Here is a 25,063-nt window from a genome sequence, read left to right on the forward strand (position 1 = left end):
AGCTTACAGAAAAACAAAATCAAACATGTAAGGAAAATACAAAAAAGAAATAGAAACAATTAATAAATCACAAAAGGAAACAACCCTGGAGATAAAAAAATCTAAGAATGAATCAGGAGTCATAGATGCAAGCATCACCAAATGAATACAAGAGATAGAGGAGAGAATCTCAGGGGCAGAAGATACCATAGAAAACATTGACACAACATTCAGCAAAAATGCAAATATCAACATGTTCTGAACCCAAAACATACAGGAAATCCAGGACACAATTAAAGACCAAACATAAGGATAATAGGTTTAGAAGAGAGAAAAATTCCCCCCTCCAAAAAAAAAAAAAAGGCCCACTAAATATCAACTAAATTATAAGAGAAAACTTCACAAATATAGAGAAAGAAATGACCCTGAACATAAAAGAAGCCTACAGAAATCCAAATAAATTAAAAAAAGAATAAATTTCACCTGGCAAATAATAGTAAAACACAAAATGTTTAAAACAAAGAAAGAAGATGTAAAGCAGTAAGGGAAAAAAGAACAAGTAACATATGAAGGCAGACCAATCAGAATTACACCAGACTTCTCAACAGAGATTATGAAAGCTAGAAGATCCTGGACAGACTTCAAAGAGATCCTAAGAGAACACAAATGCCAGCCTAGGTTAATATATCCATCAAAGTTTTTAATTATCATCGATGGAGAAACTTAGCTATTCCAGGACAAAAGCAAACTTACAAAATATCTGTCCATAAACCCAGAACTAAAAAGGATAATATATAGAAAACTCCAACATAAAGAGGAAAATTATACCCTAGAAAAAGCAAGAAATTAAATTAATCTTGCAACATACCAGAGGGAGAGAGAGAAAGAGAGAGGGGGAGAGGGAGGAAGGAAGGGAGGGAGGGAGAGAAAGAGGGAGAAGAAGAAGAGGGAGAGAGAGAGAGAGAACCACAAAAATATAACTCTACCTAGAACAACAAAAATAACAGGAAAAGACAATCACTATTCCCTGATATCTCATAAAAATCAATGGACTCAATTTTCCAATAAAAAATAAACTATCAGACTGTATACATAAGCAGGATTATTGCTGTATACAGGAAACTAAGACAGATGCTACCTCAGAATAAAAGGATGGGAAAAAACTTTCCAAGCAAATGGACCCCAGAAACAAGCTGAAGTAACAATTCTAATATCAAATTAAATAACAAATAAAATAAGGAAGAACACTTTTTATGCATCAAAGGAAAATCAATCAGGATGAAATCTCAATCCAGATCATCTGTGCTCCAAATAAAGAGGGACCCACATTCATAAAAGAAACTCTACTAAAGCTCAAAGCATATATCATCACAACACACAATAATAGTGGGAGACTTCAACACCCTAGTCTCATTATTGGACAGATCATGGGAGCAGAAACTGAACAGAAACACAGTGAAACTAACAAAAGTTACAAACCAAATGGATTTAACAGAGAGCTACAGAATACATCATTTGAAAACAAAAGAATATACCTTTTCTCAGCACCTCACTGCACCTTCTCCAAAATTGACCAAATAGTCGATCACAAAATAAGCCTCAATAGATACAAGAAGATCAAAATACTTCCATGCATATCTATCAAGTAAATATGGATTTAGATTGGTCTTCAGTAATAATAAAAAAACAACAACAAAAAGCCCACATATGCATGGAAGTTGAACAATGCTCTACCCAATGATAACTTGGTCAAAGAAGAAATAAAGAAAGAAATTAAGGATTTTGTAGAATTTAATGAAAATGAAAGCACAACATACTCACACTTATGGGACACAAAGAAAGCAGTACTAAAATAAAACCTCATAGGTCTGAGTGCCTCCAAAAAGGAACTGGAGAGAGCATACACTAACAATTTGGCAGCACACATGAGAACTCTATAGCAAAAAGAAACAGATACACTGAAGATGAGTAGAAAGCAGGAAATAATCAAACTCAGAGCTGAAATCAACCAAGTAGAAACAAAAAGAACTATACAAAGAATCAACAAAATCAGGAGCTGGTTCTTTGAAAGACTCAACAAGATTGATAAACCCTTAGTCAGACTAACTTGAGAGCACAGAGAAAGTATCCAAATTAACAAAATCAGAAATGAAAAAAGGGACATCACAACAGAAACTTAGGAAATTCAAGAAAACATCAGATCCTACTACAAAATCTTTACTAAAAAAATAAGTAAATAAATATACAACTGGAAAATCTGGAGGAACTGAAATTTTCTAGACAGATACCAAGTACCAAAGTTAAATCAGTATCAGATAAACTGTGTAAATTGTCCCATAACCCCTAAAGAAATATAAACAGACCAAACACTCAGGCTCTTTGCCACCTGATCCAACAGAGGAGATCCAGGGATACAGGCCTGGTGATACTGTTCTGTGAGTAGCCAAAGAGCAGAGAGGGCTAGGCAGAGCACACAGAAAAATGTGCCCCTCCAGTCCTCGGTGGGGCCAGGTCTCTGACATAGGGACTCGGGATCCACCCGGAAATCCTGTGGGTGTGGACGAAATTCTCTGGCACTTTGCCACCTGAAACAGCAGAGATCCAGAAACACAGGCCTGGTGATGCTGTGTTGTGAGTAAACAAAGCACAGAGAGGGCTAGGCGGAGCATGCAGAAAATGTGCCCCTCCAGTCTACCTTGAGGCCAGACCTTTGGCATAGGGAATTTGAATCCACCCGGAAAGCCCAAGCTCAAAGTCTAGACACACAGGCCCACAGTAAGACACAGGCCCTTGTCAGTGGGAGCCGGGGTATGCCTGGGAAGGCAGTGCTTAAAGTTCAAATCTAAAGACCCTTTTACACCTGGAACAGAAGGAAGCTTGAAACATAGGCCCAGGGAGAGCACATCAGTAGTCCTCAGAGAGCATAAGGTACTGTGCTTTCTGAAAAAAGTCTGCAGCCTAAAAAAAGAGCTAGGTCCCTGCCAGTAGTACTCAGGACCTGTGGGCACAGGGCTGACCTACCAGAACAATCTCACAAAAGCTCCCACATCTGAGCCCACAGAGACAGAGATGAGTCACTGCTACCAGAACTCACTGCTTGCCAACTAAAAGCCAAATATTTAGAAAAGGTTTTCTTCCTGAACCCGTGGGCCCTCACGTTCACGAGAGTGACAAGTACCAATCACTGAAAACAAGACCACATATAATTTTAAACAAGATGGCAAGAGGAAAATGAAAGAAATTAAATTAAAAAGAAGTGGAAACCAAGACAACCTGGCAACATCAGAACCCAGCGCTCCCACCACAGCAAGCAGTGGAATTCTAAACACTCCAGAAAAAGAAGATTCAGCCGTGAAATCATACCTCAGATGATGATGGAGATCTTTGAGAAGAGCATGAATAACTCCCTTAAACAAATATGAGAGGACAATCATAAACAAATAGAAGCTTTTAAAGAGGAAACAGGAAAAACACTCAAAAACCTCAAACAACTACAGGAAAATAGAACCAAAGAGATGAAGGAATTGAAAATGGAAATAGAAACAATAAAGAAAACACTAAAATAGACAACCCTGCAGGTAGTAAACCTAAAAAAGAAATCAGAAGTCACAGATGCAAGCATCTCCAACAGATTACAAGGGATGGAAGAGAGAATCTCAGGGGGCCAAAGACAACAGAGAAAACAAACAAAACAGTAGCAGAATATGCAAAAACCAAAAGAGCTCTAACCCAAACTGTCCTGAAGATCCAGGACACAATGAGAAGATCAAACCTAAGGATAATAGGAATAGAAGAGGGCAAAGAATATCAATAAGAGGCACAGTAAATATCTTCAACAAAATCATAGAAGAAAATTTTCCTACCCTGAAGAATGAGATGACCATAAGCATAAAAGAAGCCTACAGAATTCCAAATTGGTTGGACCAGAAAAGAAATTCCTCCTGACACATAATAGTCAAACACCAAGTGCCCAAAGCAAAGAAAGAATACAAAAAGCAGTAAGGGAAAAAGGTCTTGTAACATATAAAAGCAGACCAATCAGAATCAAAACCGATATCTCAACAGAATATGAAAGCTAGAAGATCCTGAACAGATATCATGCAGACCCTAAGAGAACACAAGTGTCAGCCCAAGCTGCTATCCCCAGCAAAACTCTCAATCACCATAGATGGAGAGACCAAGATATTCAAAAACAGAACTAAATTAACACAATATCTGACCACAAACCCAGCACTACAACGAATTATAGGTAGAAAACCCAATACAAGGAGGGAAACTACATCCTAGTAAAAACAAGAAAATACCTAACCAAGAAAACCAAAAGAAGAAAGACACACAGGCAAAATTCTACCTCTAAAAGCAAAAATAGCAGGAAAGAGCAATGATTATTCCTTGATATCTGTTAACATAAGTGGACTCAATTCCCCAATAAAAAGATATAAGCTATCAGACTGGATACATAAACAGAATTCAGCATTTTGCTGCATACAGGAAACACATCTCAGAGACAAAGAAAGACACTATCTCAGAGTAAAAGGTTGGCAAAAAACCTTCCAAGCAAACGGCCCCAAGAAGAAAGCTGGAGTGGCCATTCTAATATTGAATAAAGTAGATTTTCAACCAAAAGTTATCGATAAAGAAAAGAAAGGGAACTTTTGACTCATTACAGGGAAAATTTGTCAGGAGGAACTTTCAATCCTTAACATATATACTCCAAATACAAGAGCACCCATATTCATATAAGAAACCCTACTAAAGCTCAAAAAATATATTGCACCCCACTCTCATCAATAGACAGATCATAGAAACAGAAACTGAACAAGGACACAGTGAAACTAGCAGAGGTTATGAAACAATTGGAATTAATAGACATCTACAGAACATTTTATCCTAAAACAAAAGAACACATTTTCTTCTCAGCACCTCACAGCACCTTCTCCAAAACTGACCATATAATCAGTCACAAAACAAGCCTCAATGGATATAAGAAGATTGAAATACTCCCATGCATCCTATCAGATAACCATGGCCTAAGGCTGGTCTTTAATAACAACAAATACAACAAAAAGCCCATATACACATGGAAACTAAACAATGTTATCAAACTAAATGATAGCATGGTCAAAGAAGAAATAAAGAAAGAAATTAAGGATTTTATAGAATTTACTGAAAATGGAAACACATCCACAAACCTATGGGATGCAATGAAAGCAGTAAGTACTGAGAGGAAAACTCATAGCTCTGAGTGCTTCCAAAAGAGCAGAAATTGACTAAGTAGAAACAAAAAGAACCATTCAAAGAATCAACAAAACCAAGAGCTGGTTCTTTGAAAACATTAACAATATTGATAAACCCTTAACCAGACTAACTAGAGGGCAAAGAGAGAGTATCCAAATTAACAAAATCAGAAAGGAAAGTGAAGACATAACAATTGAAAGTGAGGAAATTCAAGAAATTATCAGATCCTACTACAAAAGCCTATACTCAACAAAGCTGCAAAATCTGGAAGAAATGGTCTTGTCAGTGATTGGTTCTTTTCTCTCCCTTGTACCTGGCCTGTGTCCCTGGATCCCCATTGTTCCTGGTGGCAGATGGCCTGAGCACCTGTTCTGCACATACTGGTCGCCGGGTGGGAACAGACACCCTAAGGCAGGGCTCCTGCTCCCCTGAACCAATGTGGGGGGCCGTACTTTCTGAGCACTGGGCACAGACCTCTCTGCTCCCTGGCTACTCAGAGCACTGTCTCACCAGGCCTCACTTTTCTTGTTTTTAATCATTTAAAATTAATAGTTAAATTTCTTCTACCGGAGACTGATTATAAATATGAAGTATACATTCTATTTATTTCTAGTTGAACAAATTTTCATACATGACATAATTACTAATTTATGTATGATTTTAAAATGGAGAGCCCTGTCTCACATTTTCATTTCTATTGTTGGGGCTGTTTCTTGAATTCTCACTGACATTCCGATATGCTTTGTTGTTTAAATTGCTAACAGCCTTTTCCTTTGGGCTTCTACAGTCTTTAATTAAAATCAAAATGAAAGCTGCATAACTTTCACCCACAAAATTGACTCTTTATCTCATCATAAAGAATAGATTGGAAGCTACTCTGCTTGGAATATAATTATTCTTAAGTGAATAAGAATCACAGTCAACCATGACTCTGAGGCTTGATAGCACTATGCTAATGATGCTTTATACTCTATCAGATGCATAAAAGATTCCAAGAGATTACCTTGAATTTCCTCCCTTTCAATTATTTCCACTTATGAATAAAAGACTGATAGAATGTAAAAGAATAATTTAATGGAAATAAAAATGAAGCATTTGCTCTTGTCACCAAGGTTTGAAGCAAAATCAATCAAGCCAATCATAATTCTAGCATGGACAGGATGACATGGGCATCCTCAAGTTCCCACCATGACAAAGAGACTATTGGCAACTGATGACTTTAAGGCAGGGGACAGGGATCTGCCCTCCAAAGCCTATTTATGTTCTAGTAGATGGACCTACACTCATGCCCTCACAGGCAGCAGTAGGTAAACTCAGTTTGTTGGGTGGGACATGGAGTTGGAAGGAAAAGTGGTGATGACTGGTAAAAATTGGAGGGAAGAGAATTGCTGTAGATTTTATCAAAACACAGTTTATCCATTATAAAGTTCTCAAACAAAGCATAAATAAATAAGTTAATGAATCAATTAATTAATTAATAACTCACTCTCTGGTAATTGCCAGAACAACACTGGACAAATGATAAATCTTGGAATCTAGGAGGGTGATTATATAAGTGTAAATAGTGATCCATTAATCTTGCATGAACAATTCCAATATGCATTGTGGAATAACTATATATCTTTACCATCATTATGCAAAGTACACAATGTGTCTGAAAAACCCTTGTGCCCATTGCTTGATAGTTGGTAGCCACACTTTAAATTTTCTAAGCAAAACGATAAGAATAAGTGAAATCACAAAAATAATTTTCAATGAAAGTGTTTAAAATCAAATTAGTCCTCACCAATTGTTTGGAAAGGGTACTTATGTCATTAAATTTCACAAGTTTAGTTGGTGTCTGGTTAAAAAGACATATTAAAAAGAAAATCTACAAATGGTCATAGATAATGGTACATGAACAATATGATGATCATCATAAAGAAATTATACATTTAAACTCTTAGTCATCAAAAGGAACTTCACAATTCTGAACAGTAACATTAATAAAAATATCTCTTATACTATTGCTTATAGGTTGTTTATTTCATTTTATGGAAAACTCAAAACTTGGAAATTGCATTGTTTTCATAACTCTGACATACTCACTGCCCTTGTTATTTCCACTCTCAAATAGCTAGCAGAAAATTATACTTTTTCATAGTTATTTAGTTTAGTAATCAACCATTTCACTCATAATTGATTCTTGTTTCTATTTTCTATATTTTTAGATCAGGCACTCTTTCTGTTTTTAAAAAGAGTTATTTTAAGTAATTTATAATAGAGTTACTATATAATTAACTCTACTTTAAAGTACTAATAAAACGGTGTCAATCTCAGTTAACATTCTCAAAGCCAAATAACTCTACATTCTGAAGAAAATCTCATCTTGAGTGAGGTAACTCATTTTCAAAAGAACACACATGGTATGTACTCACTGATAAGTGGATTTTAGGCAAAGAGCTTGGAATACCCAAAACACAACTCAGGAACCATATGAAGCTCAATAGGAAGTAAATCCAAAGAGTGGGTGCTTCAGTCCTACTTAGGAGGGGGAAACAAAATAAACAAGGAAAGTAGAGTGGAAGGCCTTGGGAGGAACAGAGGAGGGGGAGACAAAAGGGAGTCAAATCAGGTATGAGAGGAGATGGTGGAGATGTTCAGAGGGTCAGGAACTTGAACAGAGTTGTGTAGCAGTGGAGGATAGGGAGCTAGGGGTAGCAACCATAAGGTCCCAGATGGCAGGAAAGCAAGAACCTCCCAGAATCCCACAGGAATGACATTAGCTTAAATACCCAACAAAGGGAAGAGAGAAACTTTAGAGATCATATTTAGGAGTTAGGCATGGCGCCCAGTTGAAGAATAGGGCCACTCACCCATCTCCAAAATTTTAAGCTGGATTTATTCCTGTCTAAAGAAATACAGAAACAAAGAATGAAGCAAAACTGAAGAAAAGGCCATCCAGTGGCAGTCTCACCTGGGGATCCATTCCATATGCAGCCACAAAACCTAGACACGATTGCTGATGCCAAAGAGTAATTGCTGGCAGGAGCCTGATATGGGGAGGGCGAACTTGTCGAGACCATATTCAGAGGTTAGGCATGCCATCCCCCAACCCTGGTTGAGGGATGGAGCCACCCACTTATCTCCAAAATTTTTAACCCAGAATTTTTCCTGTCTAAAGAATATACAAGGACAAAGAGTAGAGCAGAGACTGAAGGAAAGGCCATCTAGAGACTGCCACACCTGAGAATCCATTCCACATGCAGACACCAAACCCAGGCACTATTGCTGATGCCAAGAAGTGCTTTTGCTGACAGATGTCTCCTGAGATGCCCTGTCAGATCATGACTAATGTGAATGCTCAAAGCCAACCATAAAACTTATCACAAGGACCACAATGGAGGAGTTAGGGGAAGGACTGCAAGAGCTGAAGGCACCTTATCTGCCATCAATGGGAGAGCAGATCCCTGTTTCTGTGAAAGCTTGATGTTCCAGTGTAGAGGAATGAAAGGTTGGTGAGGTGGGAGAAGGTGGGGGAGCACCCTCATATAAAGAAGGATAAGGGGGGGTAGAATAAGGAGGTTGCAGAAGGAAAACCAGGAAAGGGGATAACATTTGAAATGTAAATAAATAAAATATTCAATTATAAATAAATAAATAAATAAATAAATAAATAAACAAAAATGAGAAAATTAAAAGAGAAGAAAGGAAGAGGAATGAAAGGATGGAATTAAATTCACCTTTGAGAAATTTATTGTTTAGCATGCTGCTCTCTTCCCTTCCAGCACTCATAGCCAATGGTCTTAATGATTACTATATCTTTGCTGAAGCTCTTCCCATGTGGGGCCTCTTTATTCCTGACTTTTTTTCCCTTACCCCTCCCCCCCAACTATTTCTTCTTCTCTCCTACAACTGTATCATAGATGGTATTGTTATCAAGACATTGACCACCTCTAAAATTTTTTAAACATATCACTGGAAACTATATTTTTCTTGTTGTTCTAGATAATAGATCTATTTTCCCTCTAATTTAATCTTTATCTACCAATACACTTATTCCATTAATCAATCATAACTCCCTCTTGACCTTACTTCTTAGAAAAAATTATTGAACATTATTGATGAAAATTCCATCTCCTTCTTTATGCTCTCATCTCTAGTGTTCAACATCTGTAGAAAATGAACCATAATCACTTGCAGCAAATTAATTGTATTCCTACTGGCATCCAAGAAACTTAACATTAACAGGAAAAATCATACATATAATCTGATTGCCTTTCCACCCACGACCATAAATGATTACTTATGACAGCTACCATACTTTTTTAGTGAGAGTAATCTTTGCTTCTCAAAAACTGTGTTTCACATGTGATCCTTTTTGCTCAAACTGTCTGCATCACTCATACATTCTCAAAGTTAGTTGATTGATTCTAATAAAAATAAAAGGAATAAAAAGGAGAAGATGCAGTAGAAGAAAAAGCAGAAGCAGCAGAAAGAGGAGGAGGAGGAGAACGAGGAGCAGGAGGAGGAGAAGAAAAGAAAAGAAGGAGCAGAAGCAGGAGGAAAAGGAGGAACGGAAAAAGAAAGAGAAGAGGAGGAGGAGAAGGGGAAGGATTAAAATCAGAAACTCTGCTGTCTCCAAGTATATCTCTAGTTCATCCACTTGTATATTTATCCATTGTTTGTGTTGGTTAATAAAAGCCAAATATAATTTAGGTAATAGAAAATACATTTTGGGATAACTGGAGTAGTAATTATTGCAATAGGGATAAGGCTCAAACCATCACATCTACAACATCTAAAGAGTCAAACTAACTTGAATATTCTTTCATGAAAGAAAGAGCTAGACTGTTTGAGGCATGTCCCACACAACCTGAGGGGAAAAATCAATGTCTCAAAAAAAGAAAAAGCAAACAGCTAGAAATGAGAGTATGAAGAAATAAGTGTGGAGTTACATAAGAAATAACACTGTGCTGCTTACTTGCATTTTTTAAGAGAGGGCATTATTTTATAGTTCTATATCCACTCTCTCCTATGTACTAAACCTTCATCTGGTTTCCTCCCTCATCTCCATAATCCCCCTTCTTTTTTCAATTAGATACTCTGTATTTACATTTGAGATGTTATCCCTCCTCCCCACCCCACTCCCATGCCCCTTTCCTTCCATTTGCTTTTACAAAGTTGCACACCCTCCTAATCACTTTCACCAGCCCATTGCCTTAGTATTTTCCTACATTTGGAAAATATGCCCTCCCTGGACCAAAAGCCTCTTTTAACATTGAAGTCAGACACTGGTATCTTCAGCTACATATGCAACTGGATCAATCAATGTGTGTTCAAAGATTGGTGTTTTAGTCCATGAGAGTTTAGGAGGGTTTGGTTGGTTGATAATGTTGAGGGTTTGGTTGTTCTCCCCATGAGGTTGCAACCCCTTTCAGATCCATAGGTCCTTTCTATAGCACCCTCATTGGGGTCCCCGTGTTCAGTCTGATGGTTAGCTGCAGGCATGCTCAGCTGTATCTATATGACTCTAGCATAGTCCCTGAGAACGCATCTCTGTCTGGTTCCTGCCAGTAAGTACTTCTTGACATCAGCTATAGTGCTTGGATTTGGTGACCGCATATGTGGTAGACCCCCAGGTGAGGCACCTTCTGAATGACCTTTTCTTCAATCTGTGTTCCTCTATTTTACCTTGCATTTCCTCCTGTGAGTATTTTGCTTTCCCTTCTAAGAGGGACTGTGGCAACCACATTTTGACCTACCATTTTTTGAGCTTTGGAATATCCGTAAATTGTTTGTTGGGTATTCAGAGCTTTCTGTGGCTAGTATCTGCTTATCAATGCATAACTCCCCTTCGTTTCCCCCCAATTTTATTGGATATTCTCTGTATTTACATTTTAAATATTATATCCTTCACACCCCCCTCCACTACTTCCTACCCCTCAACTTGCTTCCATGAAGGTACTTCCTCTCCCAATCCCCCTCTCCAACTCAGTGCCTTGGATGGTAGATGATGTTCTTCCCACGAGGTTGCAAACCTTTCAGCTCTTTGAGTCCTATCTGTAGCTCTTTCATTGGTGTCCCTCTATTTAGTCTGATGTTTGGCTGCTAGCATCCTCATCTGTCTCTATATGACTCTGGGAGAGCCTATGAAAAGACACCATATCTGGTTCCTGCCAAAAAACACTTCTTGGCATCAGCAATAGTGCTTGGGTTTGGTGGCTGCATATGGAGTGGTTTTCCAGGTGAGGCAGTCTCAGTAGATCTTTTCTTCAATTCCTGCTCCTCTATTTGACCTTATATTTTCTCCCCTGTATTGTTCTCCTTTCTAAGAAGAACTAAGGCACCCACATTCTGGTCTTCCTTCTTTAGCTTTGCAAGTTCTATGGATGGTTTCTTAAGTATTCTGAGCTTTTTTTTGGGGGGGGGGTTAGTATATGCTTATAAGTGAGTACACACCATTAATACTCTTTTGTGACTGGATTTTGTGACTGGATTATATAACTCAGCATGATAGCTTCAAATTCCATCCCTTTGCCTAGAAATTTTATGACTTAATAGCTGAGTAGTACGCCATTGTGTATATGTACCAGAATTTCTGTATCCATTCTGTTGAAGGACATCCTGGTTCTTTCCAGCTTCTGGTTATTATAAATAAGGTTGCTACAAACATTGTTGAGCATGTGTTCTTGTTAGATACTGGAGATTTTGGGGGTATATACACAGGAAAGGTATAGCAAGGTCCTCAGATCGTACTATTGTGCAATTTTCTGAGGAACCACCAGACTTGTCGCTACTGTCTCCGACCAGCAGAAAAGGAGCAATGACACAGCGTTCTTCTCAAAGCAGTTTATTCAGGAACCTTACAGCATGCAAGTGAAAATCTTTCTCCTGGTCTGCCTCTCTTTCTGTTTCTCTTTCTGTTACCCCTGCCCCCAAGCGCAGTTCCTTTTATTCTCTCTCAACTCCACCTCCTCAGTCATGTTGCATGGCTGCAGTTCATAGGTCCACATCAGAGTCCCAAGTGCCATCTTTGGACTTCTGCCACACCCGCTCTCCACACAGACTAATTTCCAGAGTAGTTGTACCAGTTTACAACCCCACCAAAGGTGGAGGAGTGTTCCTCTTTCTCCATATCCTCACCAGCATCTGCTGTCACCTAAGATCTTGATCTTAGCCATATTTACTGGTGTGAGGTGGAATTTCAGAGTTGTTTTGATTTGCATTTCCCTGACGACCAGGATGTTGAGCATTTATTTAGGTGCTTCTCAGTCATTCAATATTCCTTAGGTGAGAATTATTTGTTTCTCTGTACCCCATTTTATTAGGATTATTTAATTCTATTAGTCTGGCTTTCTGAGTTTCTTGTATATATTGCATACTAGCCCTTTATCGGAGGTAGAATAGGTAAAGATACTTTTCCAATCTATATGCTGTCATTTTGTCTTCTTAACAGTGTCCTTAGCCTTACAGAAGCTTTGCAATTTCACGAGGTCCTATTTATCGATTCTTGATCTTAGAGCATAAGCCATTGGTGTTCTGTTCAGAAAGATTTTCCCTGTTCCTATGTGTTCTAAGCTTCTCCCCCATTTCTTTTCTATTAGTTTCAGTATACCTGGTTTTATGTGAAGGTCTTTTATCTACTTGGACTTGAGCTTTGTTTGAGGAGATAAGAAAAGATTGATTTGCATTCTGCATGCTGACTGCCAGCTGTACCAGCACCATTTGTTTAAGAGGCTGTTTCCCCTCCTCCCATTGGATGTTTTTCGTTCCTTTGTCAAAGATCAAGTGACAATAGGAGTGTGAGTCCTTTTGGGGTCTTCAATTCTATTCCATTGATCTACCTGCTATCTCTGTACCAAAATACTATAGGCTTTTTATCATACATTATTTGTAATACAGTTTGAGAACAAAATAATGGATCCCCCAGAAGTTTTTTTTTTTTGTTTTGTTTTTGTTTTTGTTGTTGTTGTTGTTGTTTGTTTTGTTTTGTTTTATTTTTTATTGTTGAGAATAGTTTTTGTATTCCTGGTATTTTTTTTTATTCCAAATGAATTTACAAATTGTTCTTACTACCTCTATGAAGAATTGAGTTTGAATTTTGATGGGGATTGCCTTGAATCTGTAGACTGCTTTAGGCAAGATGGCCATTTTTACTGTGTTGATCCTTCTAATCCATGTGCATGGGAGATCTTTCTATCTTCTGAGATCTTCTTCAATTCCCTTCTACAGGGAATTGAAGTTCTTGTTGTACAGATCATTGACTTGCTTGGTTAGGGTCACCTCAATTTATTTTTAATTGCTTTATCCAACTCTATGAAAAAATGAGTTGGAATTTTGATGGAGATTGAACTGAATATGTAGATTACTTTTGGCAAGATGGCCATTTTTACAATGTTAATCCTGCCAATCCATGAGCATGGGAGATCTTTCCATCTTCTGAGATCTTCAATGTCCTTCTTAAGATTCTTGAAGTGTTTGTCCTACAGATCCTTCACTTGTTTGGTTAGGGTCACCACAAGGTATTTTATAGACTTTGTGACTATTATGAAGGGTGTTGATTCCCTAATTTCTCAGCCTGTATATCCATTGCATAGGGGAAGGCAGTTGATTTGCTTGAGTTAATTTTATATCCAGCCACTTTGCTGAAGTTGTGTATTAGTTGTAAGAGTTCTCTGATAGAGTTTTTGGGGTCAGTTAAGTATATTACTATATTATCTGCAAATAGTGATATTTTGACGTCTTCATTTCCAATGTTTTCTTTTGATTTCTTTCTGTTGTCTAATTGCTCTGGCCAGGACTTCCAGTACTATATTGAATAGATAGAGGGACAGTGGTCAGCCTTGTTTAGTCCCTGATTTAATGGGATTGCTTTAAGTTTCTCTCCATTTCTTTTGATGTTGGCTACTGGTTTGCTGTATATTGCTTTTACTATCTGAAGGTATGGGCTTTGGATTCATGATCTTTCGAAGACTTTTATCATGAAGTGGTTTTAAAATTTATCAAATGTATTCTCAGCATCTAGTGAGAGAATCATGTGGTTTTTATCTTTGAGTTTGTTTATATGGTGGATTAAATTGATCAATTTCTGTATGTTGAACCATCCCGACAACCCTGGAATAAAACCTCCATGGTCATGGTGGATGATTGTTTTGATCTCTCCTTGGATACAGTTGGCAAAAATTTATTGAGTATTGTTTCATCGATGTTCATGAGAGAAATTGGTCTGAAGTTCTCTTTCTTTGTAGTGTCTTTGTGTGGTTTAGGTATGAGAGTAATTGTGGCTTCGAAGAACAAGTTGAGTAGTGTTGCTTCCGTTTCTATTTTGTGGACTAGTTTAGAGAATATAGGTATTAGGTCTGTTTTATAAAGGTCTGATAAAATTCTCCACTAAACCCATCTGGTCCTGGGCTTTTTTGTTTTGGAGGCTTTTGATGACTGCTTCTATTTCTTTACATGTTATGGAACTGTTTAGATGATTTATCTGATCCTGATTTAACTTTGATATCTTGTATCTGTCTAGAAATTTATCCATTTCCTCCATATTTTCTAGTTTTGTTGAAAATAGGCTTTTGTAATAAGATCTGATGATTTCTTGAATTTCCTCAGTTTGTGTTGTTATGTCTCCCCTTTCATTTCTGATTTTGTTAATTTTGGATACTCTTTTTGCCCTCTAGTTAGTCTGGTTAAGGGTTTATCAATCTTGTTGATTTTTCTCAAAGAACCAGCTTTTGGTTTTGTTGATTCTTTGTATAATCCTTTTTGTCTATATTTGGTTGATTTCTGCTCTGATTTTGATTATTTCCTGCCATCTACTCTTTTTTGTGTATATCTACTTCTTTTTGTTCCAGAGCTTTCAGCTGTGATTTCAAGCTGCTAGTGTGTGTTTTCTCCAGTTTCTTTTTGGAGGCACTCAGAGCTATGAGTTTTCCTCTCAGTGCTGCTTTCATTGCAACCCATAAGTTTGGGTATGTAGTGGTGTCATTTCCATTAAATTCTAAAAAAAAAAAAAAAAAAAAAAAAATTCTTGATTTTTTTTACCTTATTTCTTCTTTAACATGTTATCATTGAGCAGAGTATTGTTCAGATGCCATGTGTATGTGGGCTTTTTGTTGTTTGTTGCTATTAAAAACAAGCCTTAGTCCATGGTGATCTGATAGGAACGATGGGAGTATTTTCATCTTCTTGTATCTGTTGAGGCCTGTTTTTTTACCGACTATATGGTCATTTTTGAAGAAGATACTGTAAGGTGCTGAGAAGAAAGTATATTCTTTTGTTTTTGGATGAAATGTCCTGTAGATGTCTGTTAGTTCCAATTGGTTCATAACTTCTGGTAGTTTTACTGTGTCTCCTTTCAGTTTCTGTCTCCATGATCTGTCCATTGATGAGAGTTCATCTTATAGATTTTTTTCTGTGATGAGTAAAAAGTGTCCTTTCTTATTTTTTTTTTTTTTTTTTTTTTTGATAACTTTTGGTTGAAAATCTATTTTGTTTCCTGGGCCAATTTGCTTGGAAGGTTTTTTTTCTTTTTTTTTTTTTTTTTTTTTTTTTTTTTTTTTTTTTTTTGCCCCAGCCTTTGACTCTCTGGTAGTGTCTGTTTTTGTCTTTGAGATGAGTTTCCTGTATGCAATAGAATGCTGGATCCTGTTTATGTATCCAGTCTGATAGTTTTATTGGTGAATTAAGTCCATTGATATTAAGACAAATTATGAAATAGTGATTTTTTTCTGTTATTTTTGTTGTTAGATATTGTGTAACTTTGGTTTTTTCTTGAATGTCTTGGTTTCTCCATCTATGGTAATTGAGAGTTTTGCTGGATATAGTAACCTGGTTGGCATTTGTGTTCTCTTAGGGTCTGCATAACGTTAGTCCAGGATTTTCTAGCTCACATAGTCTCTGTTGAAATGTCTAGTATAATTCTAGTCAGTCTGCCTTTATATATTATCTGTCCTTTTTCCATTACAGCTTTTTGCATTCTTTCTTTGTTTAGAATATTCAGTGTTTTGACTCTTATGTCCCAGGATGAGTTTCTTTTTTGGCCCAATTTATTTGGAGTTCTGTATGCTTTCTGTATGTTCATCTCATTATTAAGGGCAGGGAAGTTTCTTCTATGATTTTGTTGAAGATATTTACTGTGCCTTTTAGTTGATATTCTTTGCCCTCTTCTACACTAATTATCCTTGGGTTTGGTCTTCTCATTGCATTCTGGATCTCCTGGACATTTTGGGTTAGGGGACTTTTGTTTTTTGCATCTTTTCTGTTTTGTCTGTTTTCTATATTGTCTTCTGCCCCTAAGATCCTCTCTTCCATCTCTTGTAGTCTGTTGGTGATGCTTGCATTGGTGACTTCTGATTTCTTTTCTTTTTTTTTTTTTTTTTTTTTTTTTTGGTTTTCCACCTCCAAGGTTGTCTTTTTTTTGTGTTTTCTTTATTGTTTCTATTTCAGTTTTCAATTCCTTTATCTGTTTTCTTGTGTTTTCCTGTAGTTCTTTGAGTGATTTTTCTTGGCTCTCGTGTAATTGTTTATGGGAGTTATTTATGTGATTCTCCAAGATCTCCATCATCATCATGAAGTATGATTTCAGTCTAAGTCTTGTTTTTTGTGTGTTAGGCAATTCAATACTTGTTGTGTTGGGAGATCTGGGTTCTGATGTTGCCAGGTTGTCCTGGCTCTTTCTTTTATCTCTTGCTATCTTGTTATCTGTGATTATATGTGGTCCTGTTGTCAGTGAATGGCACCTGTCACTCCTGTGGATCTGAGAGCCTGTGGGCTCAGAAAGGAAATTGCTTCTGGGTGTTTGGCTCTTTTTAGTCAGGAAGTGAGATCTGATTGCAGTGGCTTCATTCTGTCTCTGTGGGCTCAAGTGGGAGAGCTCTTGTATGGTTATTCTGGGAGCTCAGCCATGTTCAGGAGGGTTCTGAGTCACTAGGCTCTCTTGCTGGGCCTGAAAGGACCCAATACCACAGTTCATCTCCATATCTGCTCAGGAGATCACCAGGTGTTCCCTCCCTGGACAGCAGGTGAGGATCTGTGGCAATTTTAGGACTTTACATGGGTTCAGGTGGGAGAGCACTTGCAAGGCTTCTCTACGGGCTCAGCCGTGGGCAGGCAGATACTGAGTCTTCTGTATCCGGTTGTAAAATATACAAAATCCTTCCATTTAGGCTGGAAAGCATTTCTGCAGCTCTTCCAAGCACCCAGGGACCTGTGCACGTGCTGGCCTTGATGCAACTTGGTCAGGTCTGGCCTTGAGCAGGAAGTGTGCACCCCCAGTTTGTTTCTTTTTGGTTCTATTTGGTTGATTTCAGAACTGAACTTGATTATTTCCTGCCCTCCTCTCCTTTTGGGTGTATAGGCTTCTTTTTCTTCTAGAGCATTCAGGTGTGCTCTTAAGCTGTATGCCCTCTACCATAACTTTGTGGAGGCACTCAGAACTATGAGTTTTCCTTTTAACACTGTTTTCATTGTATTCCATAAGATTAGATATATTGTGCTTTCTTGCTCGTTAAATTCTAAAGTCTTTGATTTCTTTTTTTATTTCTTTCTTGACCAAGCTATCATTGAGAAGAGCATTGTTTAGCTTCCACGTGTATGTGGTCTTTTTGTTGTTTTTGTTGTTATTGAAGATCAGCCTTGGTGATGGTGATCTGATAGGATTCATGGGATTATTTTGATGTTCTTTTATCTGTTGAGGTCTTTTTGTGACCAAGTATAAGGTCAGTTTTAGAGAAGGTGGAGTGAGTTGCTGAGAAAAAGATATATTCTTTTGTTTTAAGATGAAACACTCTATAGATGTCTGTTAAATCCATTTGGTTCATAACTTCTGTTAGTTAAGCTAAGTCTCTGTTCAGTTTCTGCTTCCATGATCTGTCTGTTGAGAAGAGTGGGATTTTGAAGTTTCCAACTATTATTGTGTGTGGTGCAATATATGCTTTGAGCTTTAGTAGAGTTTCTTTTATGCATTCGGATGCCATTGTATTTGGAGCATAGGTGTTCAGGATTGAGAGTTCATCCTGATAGATCTTTCCTTTGATGAGTAAAACATCACCGTTTCTTAACTTTTTTGATGACTTTTGGTTGAAAATCTATCGTATTTGATATTAGGATGACAACTCCAGCTTGTTTCTTCGGACCATTTGGTTGGAAAAATGTTCCCAACCTTTTACTGAGGTAGTACCTGTCTTTGTTGCTGACATAATTTTACTGTATGAAGCAAAATGCTGGAGCCTTTTTATGTATCCAGTCTGATTGTCTATGTGTTTTCATTGGGGAATTGAGTTCATTGATATTAAGAGATATTAAGGACTAGTGATCGTTGTTTTCTGCTTTTTGTTGTTAGAGGTAGAATTTTGTTTACATGCTTTTCTTGTTTGGGGTTTGTTGCAAGAAGATTAACTTATTTCTTTTCCTAGGATAAAGTTTTCCTCTTTGTGACAGAGTTTTCCATCTATTATCCTTTGTAAGGCTGGATTAGTGGACAGATATTGAGTAAATTTGCTTTTGTCATGGAAAATCTTGGTTTCTCCATCTATAGCAGTTGCAAGTTTTTCTGCATATAGTAAACTAGACTGGCATTTGTGCTCTCTTAGGATCTGTATTATGCCTGTCCAGGATCTTCTAGCTTTCATAGTCACTGTTGAGATGTCTGGTGTAATTATGATTGATCTGCCTTTATATGTTATTTGTCCTTCTTCCCTTACTGCTTTAATATTCATTGTTTGGTTTGAACATTTGCAGTTTTTCCTATTATGTGTGGGGAGGAGTTTCTTTTCTAGTCCAATTTATTTTGGTTTTTTGTAGGCTTCTTGTATGTTCGTGGTCATCTCTTCATAAAGTTATAAAAGTTTTCTTCTATAATTTTTGAGGATATTTACTGTGCCTTTTAGTTTGGAATCTTTGCTCTCTTCTACACCTATTATCCTTATGTTTGGTCTTCTCATTGTGTCCTGGATTCATTGGATGTTTTGGGTCAGAATCTTTTTGAATTTTGAATTTTCTCTCACTGTTGTGCCAATGATTTCTATGGTATCTTCTGGTCTCCTCCATCTCTTATATGCTGCTAGCATCTATGACTCCCGATGTCTGTCCTAGGTTTTCCAACTTCATGGTTGTCTTCCTTTGTGTTTTCTTCATTATTTCTATTTCTGTTTTCAGTTCCTTTGCCTGTTTTTTTTTTTTTTATGCTTTCCTTTAGCTCTTTAATAATTTTTGTGTTTCCTCTTTAAGGGCTTCCACTTGTTTGCCTGTGTTCTCCTGGCTTTCTTGTACCTCTTTAAGTGTGTTATTCATGTGCTTCTTGAGGAAATCTATCAATAGCATGAAGTATGATTTTAAGTCTAAATCTTGGGAGGTTTTTTGTCTTTTGTTTTTGTTGTTTGTTTTTTTTTTTTTTTGTTTGTTTTGTTTTGTTTTGAGTTAGAATATGTATAGTTTGCTGTGGTGGGAGAACTGAGTTCTGATATTTCCAGGTTGTCTTGGTTTCTGTTTTATATGTTCTTGTGCTTGCCTGTTGCCATCTTGATATCAGTGATACTAGGTGATAATGTTGTCTTTGACTGGAACTTGTCTCTCCTGTTAGTCTGTGGGCCCATGATTTCCAGAGGGAGATTGCTCCTTGGTGTTCAGTTCTCTGGGTACGCTGTGAGTTCTGATGGCAGTGGGCTGTATCTGGGTTTGTTCCCAAGCACAAGTCTTTTTCCAAGCAGTACAGAGCTACCTGAGAGGCAGGCTACCATTCCTGGTGATACTGGACCACCTCTGGCCTTGGGCCAGAAGTGTCTTTTCCTAGGCAGCACCACTAACTGTGCTCTGACAGTTCCAGGAGGTCTCTCCCCAGATAGACAGTGGAGAGGAAATGTGGATTCTCCTGTGGACTCAGGAGTGAGAGTGTTTGTGCAGCTCATCCAGGTGCCCAGCAAGCAGAGAGCAGGCCACCAGTCCAGATGAAACTGGCTGGCTCTGGCCTTTTGTTACCATTTCTAATGGATATCTTTATTTTACTTTCTTCTAACTCTTTACTATGTTAGACACACTCAGCTACTGTCTCTTTGCTGAAGTAGTCCTCACCTTCTTTGTTAACAATACAGATGTGTCTTTCACACAGAACTTCACTTCCTAAAGTGTTTTTCCCTCTTCAGTATGGACTTTTGCCCTCATTATTTTAAGTATGTGAGTGCTCAGGATTATAGGCTCTGCTCCAATACTTGTTCTCTCCGTGGCCTCATTCTTTTCCAAGATTATAAGCCTTTTATATACACTGATTGCAAGTTTTATATTTTTAGCTACTATTTTTTTAATTAAAAAACTTTATTTTAAAAAACAAAGACAAATGTACAAATTTTAAAGCATTTTTGTATAAAAGTATACAAATACATTTTTTAAGGTTGTAATTAAGTATTTGTGGGTACATATACATACACATATGGATATAAGTAATAATAATATAGGAAAACAGACTATTAATTTGACGGGATAGGAGAGAAACTGGGAGGGGCTGTAGGGAGGAAAGGGGGATGTGATTCAGTTCTATTTTAATTAAATATATTCTTATTTTTCTTGAACTTCACACAGTCTGTGAGTTGTTTCTGGGGTGTTCAGATCTTTCTGGGGTTAGTATCCCATTATCAGTGACTGCATATTATATCTGATCTTTTGTGACTGGGTTATCTCACTCAGAATGATATTCTCTAGATGCATCCATTTTCTTAAGAATTTTGTTAAGCCATTGTTTGTGATAGCTGAGTAGTACTCCATTGTGAAAAGGTACCACAATTTTTGTATCCATTCATCTATTGAAGGACATCTGGGTTCTTTCCAGCTTCTGGCCATTATAAATAGAGCTGCAATGAACATTGTGGTGCATGTATCCTTGTTGTATGTTGGAGCGTCTCTGGGGTATATGCCCAGAGTGGAATAGCTGGGTCTTCAGGTAGTACTATGTCCATTTTTCTGAGGAACCGCCAGACTGATTTCCAGAGTGGTTGTATCAGTTTACAACCCCACCAGCAGTGGAGAAGTGTTCCTCTTTCTCCACATCCTCACCAGGATCTATTGTCATCTGAGTTTTGGATCTTGGCCAATCTGACTGGTGTGAGGTGGAATTTTGGGGTTGTTTTGATTTACATTTCCCTGATGGCTAAGGATGTTTAACTAGTACTTTTTAGAAAACTTTAGACTATAAAATAGAATTCTGAGTGTGTGTGTGCACACATATATGTGTAACTTCATCGGATAACATGTGCCTTTTATATACATGTAAATATATTACATAATATATTACATGTATACATGTATGTATATATGTGAAATAATATATATTATATTAACATATATTGCACATTACATATATACATGTGATACACACACACACACACACACACACATATATGTGTGTGTGGAGAGAGAGAAAGAGAAAGAGTATGTAGGTCAGAAGACTAAGTCATATGCTGTTCCTTAGGCACTGTCCATCTCCCTTTTTTTAATTGGATATTTTATTTATTTACATTTCAAATGTTATTCCCTTGTCTGGTTTCACATTTGGAAACACCCTATACCATCCTCTTCCCTCTGCTTTTCAAAGGGCACTGAACCACCTACCTACTCCTGGCTTCCCACCCTGGCATCTCCATACACTGGGGCATTGAGCCTTCTCAGTTCCAAGGGCCTCACATCTCACATTGATGTCAGACATGAGGCCATCTTCTGCAACATATGCAAATGGAGCAATGAGTCCCTCCATGTGTACTCTGTGGTTTGTGGTTTAATCCCTGGGGGCTCTGGTAGGTTGATATTGTTGTTTCTATCGGGTTGAAAATCCCCTCAGCTCCTCCAGTTCTTCCCCGAATTCCTCCACTGGGATCCTCGTGCTCAGTTCAATGGCTGTGAACATCCACATCTGTATTTGTCATGCTCTGGCATTCCTCTCAGGAGACAGCTATGTCAGGCTCCTGTCAGCAAGAACTTCTTGGCATCTGCAATAATATCTGGGATTGATGTCTGTATATGGGCTGGATTCCCAGGTGGGGCAGTCTCTGGATGGCCTTTCCTTCAGTCTCTGTTCCACACTTTGTCTCCATATTTCCCCCTTAAATATTTTGTTCCTGATTCTAAAAAGGACTGATACATCCACACTTTGGTCTTCATCCTCTTTAGCTTCATATGCTCTTTGAATTGTAGCATGGGTATTGCAAGCTTTTAGGCTAATATCCACTTATCTGTGAGTGCATACCATGTGTGTTCTTTTGTGACTGGGTTACCTCACTCAGGATAATATTTTCTAGTTCCATTCATTGCCTAGGAATTTCATGAAGTCATTGTTTTCTGTATCCATTCCTCTGTTAAGGGACATCTGGGTTCTTTTCAGCTTCTGGCTATTATAAATAGTGGAGCAATTATCCTTGCTATGCATTGGAGAAACTTTTGAGTATATTCCCAGGAGTGGTATAGCTGGGTGCTCAGGCAGAACTATGTCTAATTTTCTGAGGAACCACCAGACTGATTTGCAGAGTTGTTCTAACAGCTTGCAGTCCCACCAAGAATTTAGAAGTGTTCCTATTTCTCCAAGTCCTTGACAGCATCTGCTGTCACCTGAATTTTTGATCTTACCCATTCTTACTGGTATGAGGTAAAATCTCAAGTTGTTTTGATTTGCATTTCACTGATGACTAATGATATGGAATATTTCTATAGGTGCTTATCATCCATTCAGCATTTCTCAGTTGAGAATTCTTTGTGTGTCTCTGAATCCTATTTTTAATAGGAATATTTGGTTCTCTGGAGTCTAACATCTTGAGTTCATTGTATATATTAGTTCATTGGATATTAGCCATCTATTGGATGTAGGATTGGCAAAGCTGTTTTCTCAATGGCAATGGTTTTATTGCCATTTTGTAGATGGTCACATATTTTATGTATCTGATTAATGTATACACTTGATTATTGATTACACATTTTATACATCTATCAAATTACCATATTGTATTCCAACATTTATAAATTACAACAGTAAATTTAAAAACAAAACAAAAAAAGTAATCAGGTATTCTTGAAGGCATGGAATTCTTTAGTTGTACCTCAAAGATATGTTTATAACACATATATTCCTTATCTAGTTTTTTTACACATATATGTATATTTGTAATATATATTTATATATATTATATACGTATAATTTTACATATTATATATACTTTCACATATATAATATAAATAAGAATATAATTTATATATATAATAAAATGTAATTATATATAATATATAATTATATATAAAATATATTATGTATGATAAAATATATTTTTGTTTATATTTCACATGTTATCCTTTTTCCCAGATTTTTCTCCATAATCCTGTCCCATCCCCCTTGCTTCTATGAGGGTTTTCACCCACCCATCCCCACCCTCCCACCTCTCCACCATGACATTCCCTTACACTGGGGCATTGAGCCTTGGCAGGAACAAGGGCTTCTCCTCCCATTCATGCCCAACAAGGCCATCCTCTGCTACATGTGCAACTGGAGCCATGGGTCTGTCCATGTGTGCTCTTTGGATAGAGGTTTAGGCACTGGGAGCTCTGGTTACTTGGTTTTGTTGTTCTTAAGGGGTTGCAAACGCCTTCAACTCTTTCAATGCTTTCTCTAACTCCTCCATTAAGAAAGCCATTCTCAGTTCAGTGGTTGGTTGGGAGAATCAGCCTCTGTATTTCTCAGGCCCTGGCAGAGCCTCACATGAGACAACTATATCAGGCACCTGTCAGCATGGGATTCTTTGCATCAGCAATATATTCTGGGTTTGGTTGTTGTGTATGGATTGGATCCCCAGGTAGGGCAGACTTTGGATGGCCCTTCCTTTAGTCTCTGCTACAAATTTTGTCTTTGTACTCCCTCCTATGAATATTTTTGTTCCTCATTCTAAAAAGGACTGAAGCATCCACACTTTGGTCATACTTCTTGAGCTCCCATAAATTTTATCTTAAGTACTACAAGTTTTGAGGCTAATATTCACTTATTACTGATAAGTGAGTGCATACCATGGGTGTTTGTTGTTGTTGTTGTTTGTTCATTTGTTTATTTTTGTGATTAGGTTTCTTTACTCATGATGATAGCTTCTAGTTCCATTCATTTGCCTAAGAATTTTATGAAGTCATGTTTTTAGTAGCTGTGTAATGTACCATATTTTCCATAGCCATTCCTCTGTTGAAAGATATCTGGGTTCTTTTCAGATTTATTCTATTATAAATAAGGCTGCTATAAACATAGTGGATCATGTGTCCTTGTTGTATGAGTACCTCTTGAGTATATGCCCAGGAATGGAATAGATGGTACTTCAGGTAGAACTATGTCTAACTTTCTGAGGAGCTGCCAGACTGATTTCCATTTTGTCCTATTTACAGTGTCTTTTGACTTACAAAAGTCTTGCAATTTCATGAGGTCTCATTTTGTTGATTAAATCGTAGAGCATAAGCCATTAGTGTTCTGTTCAGAAAATTTTAACCTGTGCCCATGTGTTTGAAGGTCTTCCCCATTGTGTGTATCTGCTTCTTTTTGTTCTAGAGCTTTCAGGTCTGCTCTCAAGCTGCTAGTGTACGCTCTCTCCAGTTTCTTTTTGGAGACATTCAGAGGTATGAGTTTTTCTCTACGCACTGCTTTTATTGTGTCCCATAAATTTGGGTATGTTGTGCCTTTATTTTCATTAAACTCTAAAAAGTCTCTAATTTATTTCTTCCTTGACCAAGTATCATTGAGTAGAACATTGTTCAACTCCATATGCATGTGGGCTTTCTGATGTTTTTGTTGTTACTGAAGACCAGCCTTCATCTGTGGTGATCTAATAAGATGCATAAATTTATTTCAATCTTTTCATATCTT

Source organism: Micromys minutus (genome assembly GCF_963924665.1).
Source record: "Micromys minutus genome assembly, chromosome: 14".
Taxonomy (NCBI): Eukaryota; Metazoa; Chordata; class Mammalia; order Rodentia; family Muridae; genus Micromys; species Micromys minutus.